Below are 6,000 nucleotides of genomic sequence, written 5' to 3' on the forward strand. Positions count from 1 at the left end.
CGTTGGATTTCATTTGGTCAGGAAGATAAATCAGTATTGTGTGTAATTACTTAAATCGACACCAGGTAATATTCCTGTGATGACGGAGTCTGATGTTTTGTCTCTACAATCTGTCGGCATAGTGCTGCATCACTGTCGTACACCTTTAAGGAATGGTCTTTTCAAGATGGCGGACCATTCGCTAACAGGTACACGACAGTGTGCATGTCTATTTAGTACCAATCTGGTGAGGCAATGTATGTATATAACTATAGATAGATAGGTATCAGAGTGACCTGATGTTGTTTACATCTGGTATAGTAATTATCGATCCATGAACCTCTCCTGGAAGATATGTGTAGCGAATTTCATCACTTAATCAAATACAATAACTTGCATATCAAATCTTATTATAAACGGGTTTATCCCATCCCCTGTTTTATAATAGAAATTTGTATTAGTAAAACGGGACGCCAGCTCACTTTAGGTTAATATAAATGTGTTATTTCTTGTGTAGTATTTCCAAGTTGGCATATTGTGTATGTATGTACTTTGTAACATAATTGATTTTTGGAAGTCCTTTCAAAATGTTGGAAATTTACTTTCGAAATAATGACTTTTTTCTCTTTCCTGGTGCTTTAACTGCCAATTTTTACAGACATTTTACATGACGTGTATTCTGTTGAAATATTTGTGAAAAGAGCAGTCTATACACCAAATAATAACAACAACAAAATTCATGATCTTCACATTTCAACAGTTTTTGATTAATGCTACTTTAAAAAAGATAATATTCGTCTTTTATTGGACGTTGTACACACTGACATAACACCGATGAAATAGCAAATTAGCTTATTCCATTTTGGCGGGAAAGGTTGTCTGAAGTTTACAGAAGTGTAAACATACATTTTGTTGGTAAAGCCAAACAGAGAATACACACCGGAAATGTAGATATATAACGGTAACAAGCAGTTGTTTGTTAAGTGACTCGGGTACAGCTGTGAAGACGGCTCATGAACGATTTAAGTCCTATAAGTGTTGCTCTTGATGTATTTCTTATAAAACTTATTTTCGTCCTTTACTTTCTGTTCCGTATATGTATATTAATCCGTAAGTTAACAATACCATTCCACACAGAAAAACTCTTCTGAATCAAGTAACAAACAACTCAGAGTGAAAAATATAAAGATATTTGTTTTCTTGTTTGTAAAGACTCGTCAGCCTGTTTTAAATTAGGTATTGTGGTCCCTATATGACGCTTTATCGTTTTACGTCGAAGTAATTCTTATGTGTCGTTTTAACCGGAAATAACCGTACGTCTTTTTTAGACATAACGTTTCCAAATTGTACATACAAGAGTACATTGTATATTGTTGTGTTATTTGACAGCTGCAGTCTGGTTAATTTTGCGGAGTCATTTTACTACTGGAAATGCGAAACGACTTTTTATTACTGTATGAGATATCAGTCTCTTGCAGCTATCAAGACTGTTGTACGATACCATCAATGACTTAATACTCATGTTCTCTCTGCACACAACATACTATCAAGTTATCGCCATCTTCCAGGCATAAATTCAATTGCCATTCTTTTGAAATGAATTAGAGCTGGCCGCCGGCTTAGTTATTTGTCTGTATAAACCAGATCAGCGACGATCAGCAACGTCATCTCACGTGATTTACTTCACTAGTAACCGAATTTAGCGGTTGGTAAGGCGGTTACAATAGACGCACGTTTTCGCGCCGTGTTTTAACACCGAGAGAGTCCGAACGGCAACATGTTGCGGTCTGAGATAGAGTGGGGATCAAAGCGATGTCGGGACGACAATGTCGAACAGTGAAGGACAAGTCAGGCATGATGTGGATTGGTACGTGGTTTGCCTGTAACAAATTGAACTAATGTTACATGTACAATGTCACCCTTACAATCTGTACCCAAGTGTCAGCTCCTGGATATACAAGAAATCAAGCTACATATGTAGAAACAATATGCTCTACGTTATGATGTTGTTCCTACTGTATTTGTTTGTAAGATACTGGACTTTATGTAGATACAAATAAACAAATTAAGTAATTAAACGATTCCTAAGCATAGCCTATGTGGTGAATAAAAACCAATGGGACAATTAACTTTTCATTTTTGTTAATATTTGACTTTCGTTAATAAAAATAAATAATATTATACACTAACTTTGTATTAATATGGATTGTACTAACAGGAATATACAATGACATTACCAACCTGAAAGAAAATTCTCCAAAAATATTAAAATGGACGTATGGGAGGCGAAGATAATGCTAACAGAACATAAAATTAGGTGAGGATAAGTTCCGTGTTTAAAAGTGAGGTGAGAAGGCGGATAAGCTTGGTCACGTGAGATATTCAGTCATCCCATGGAAAGTACAATTATCGATTAAATGGTTTTTAATGAGATACTCATAAAATAAAGGACGATATGACCGTGGTCGATTATCGCGAGAATACGTATCATGGAACAGATGACAAATGACCGAGGGGAGATGATGTGTGGTCATCAGGGAGATGATGAGTGGTCATCAGGGAGATGATGTGTGGTCATCAGGGAGAGGATGTGTGGTCATCAGGGAGATGATGTGTGGTCATCAGGGAGATGATGAGTGGTCATCAGGGAGAGGATGTGTGGTCATCAGGGAGAGGATGAGTGGTCATCAGGAAGATGACGGATAATCAAGGGGAGATAAAGATGACAATCGGATAGATGATATATGATCGTGGGGGATGGAGGAGTGGGGGGGGGAGAATATAGACGATCTCGGGGAGACGATACATTATCGTGATAATCGATGTTCGCAAGGAAATAACCAGTGATCGCGTGATGATCGATGATCTTTTGGAGAAGATCGATGATCTTTTGGAGATGATCGATGGTCGTGGGGAGATGAGCATAGAGGAAATGATCGATAATTATTGCGGAGATAATGGACGATCGTGAAGTGATGATTGATGATCGTGGTAAAGGTGATGTGCACTTAGATGACCGACTCGTTGTTTATGCAAATCAATGTTTGTTCATGTCAGCTGACGGCTTAATAACGTTATTATACCTCAAAAGTAGAAACATCGGAGTACGATAAAGGATTCTCTGTTGACCGACCCATAGCTAACCTCGGATAACGATTAAATCGTTATTGAATCATAGGCTGTGTCGTAAACATCCAGTTATATTCAACGTTAAACATGTTCCCTACCAATCTCTTGAATCCGAAAATACCGTAAATAAAAGTCAATATGCATGTCTAAATAATGTTATTTTCCTGTTATATCGACTGTCATTAAACGCTGAACGTCTGTATATAGCATGTAAATGTAATTTACCGCTACGCTGCCAAAGTTCCGATGTACATAACGTTCACTTACGCGTTACCAGGCCGGAACACGGGCCTGTCGGATTTTTATTCATTCTACCGGAAGTGACCTTGCATGACCTCAATTACACGGTGTCCAGAAATTGCTTGTGTGATTTTGATGCCATTAAAACATAAAATCGATCATTTTATTGTTATCGTTTCAGCTGTCCTCTTGCACTTTACGAAGATTTTCTCCTGTGTTAACCAGATGTGTTAAGAAACCTGGGGTCTTCTTTTATATGCGTGTTTCTCCATTATCTAAGAGAAAGGCCTTATTTATGGCATAAAGTTATACAGTAGAACCTCAGATCTAATGCCTTACCCTCACGTTATAAACATTTGGTATACACTTTGTATAGCTTGTACACAGCTGTCATAAGTAAATGTACCCACATTGAGAACAACGCTTTCAAAAGTGGACGTGAAGTGGATAGGATGTATTCGTTAGGGATAGTTTGTATATATGGAATCGAACGACGCTGATTATCATGATAGCATACCTTATATCTGTAAAACATTGAACATCCTGAATTGTTCAAGCTAAAGAATGTGTAACCGCTATTTATATTATCAAAACAGGAATTATTCAATTGATCGATATTCGGCAAGGCTTCTTTTCGGTCCTGACTGAATGTGTTTCTTTTGAATTCTACATGAATGGGAAAAGCAACTGTTGTATTGCCCTTAGGTGCCAGCTTGTCAGGTTTTGACAAACATCATATCTCTTTGAAAGGTTTTGGTGGTTTTAGATGACTGGAACATGGGCTGGAGGGGTTCTCTACCGCACTGTTTAGAGCACAGAACGTTAACAAAAGTACAACGAATAAGAGCTAATGGAACAAATTAGCAAAACACCCGCCAGTGAAAGTCTGTATCATATGAGAAGTTGCCTGCGACACATGGTAACACGCCCGATAAGACATCAGGAAAGCACATGTAGTATGTAGATTGTGGTATCTGGCAACGTAAATAAGCAGATGATTTAATGATATACAAAATATCTATTTAATTGAAGTAACATATGTTTCAAACGAACTTACGAAGCGGTTCACGCAGAAACCGGATATCATAGAACCTCATTAGATAGGAAACCAGAACGATACTGAAGCAAGAAAAAAATACGAAATTATCTTAGGGAATTTTGGAACCATGTTAGAACGGAAATCATATTAGATCGGATACCGTGTTAGACCGGAAAACCTGTTAGACCGGAAACCACGTTAGAACGGAAACCATGTTAGGTAGGAAACCGTGTTAGATCAGAAACCATGTTAGATCGGGAACCGTGTTAGATCGGGAACCGTGTTAGACCGGAAACCATGTTAGATCGGGAACCGTGTTAGACCGGAAACCATGTCAGACCGGAAACCATGTTAAACCGGAAACCATGTAAGATAGGAAACCATTTTAGATCGTAAACCGTGTTAGAGAGTCAACAGTGGCGTCACTATCTACTAGAAACAGTAGCATCACTTTAGATAAGAAAATTGGAATCTCCATCAGGAAACCTACAAACCACATAACAAAGGGATCGCTCGATCACTGTAAACATGAACTATAGAAACGTGTTGGACTGGTTTCCGGGTAAACATTTACTTAATATTTTGTCATCGTTTAATAAATCTAAATCATGATTTTGCTGCCAAGTCGCTATTTCTTTGTTGTTGTCAGACAATAAGACATTGGTTTGCATTAGATTTATACTGACGAACATTGTCAGATTAAGTAAAAAGCGACATAAATTGTCTGGTAGATCAAAACCTCATAATCCACCATACAGTAAAAATTAATAACCCGGAAAAACGAACATCCCTGTCAGCGGGCAGATTTTGATGAGGTCGAGACACAGTTTAGATTACTTTTGATCATAAAGTATTATCTATCGGAAGGTAATTAGTGAATTTTCAAATGGTGTGATAAATTAGTTTCTACCAGAACATCAACTTAATTGTTAAAACTGCAACATACTTACACGTTACATATGTTTATAGGAAGGAATAAAGAATTCCTTGTTATAGCGACTGATTTCATTTAATCTTATTTTCTGTAAAGATACAATTAGAATCAGTAAGATATCTCTACAAAGGAATGCCATATGTTTTATCAGTGTGCCATTAGGCAGGAATGAGATTTACTGAAGGGAGGAGACGGTGTTGTGAAGGGTTGAATCCTTACGTTTCCTTGGAGAATCTCGTACTGATAATGAGGGGTTTCATTCTGTACAATAGGATTCGCGAATGGATATATTGGTACAACGGAATGCATTATTACACGTGAAGAGGTAGAGCGCGGTACGGCCGTGGGTGAGCGGAAAACCGTGTACAGTCCAGTGCGCGCCGCAGTCAAAGAACATCTAATAAGCATCTATGGGATGACAAGACAAATCGCTAACTGCACGTGAAAGACTGTAAGCAAATACCCTGTTGTAGCTGAGATGTACGGTCGTCTTTCCCGCCGTCAGCACGGAGGCTGGCGTTTTGATTAACAGTTAGAGACAGCTTTTTAGAGACTGTCCTTATCCAATCAAAAACAGGGATTGCTGTGGAGCCGGAGGTGATGACAGGACTTTGATTCCCGTCAACAAGTACTCCTTCTCCTGGTCATACTGGAACTCGGATTAATAATCACAAAGTGG

This window comes from Ylistrum balloti, unplaced genomic scaffold (assembly GCF_031769215.1).
Source record: "Ylistrum balloti isolate Yb309-2 unplaced genomic scaffold, AGI_CSIRO_Ybal_v1 Utg370230, whole genome shotgun sequence".
NCBI classification, from domain to species: domain Eukaryota; kingdom Metazoa; phylum Mollusca; class Bivalvia; order Pectinida; family Pectinidae; genus Ylistrum; species Ylistrum balloti.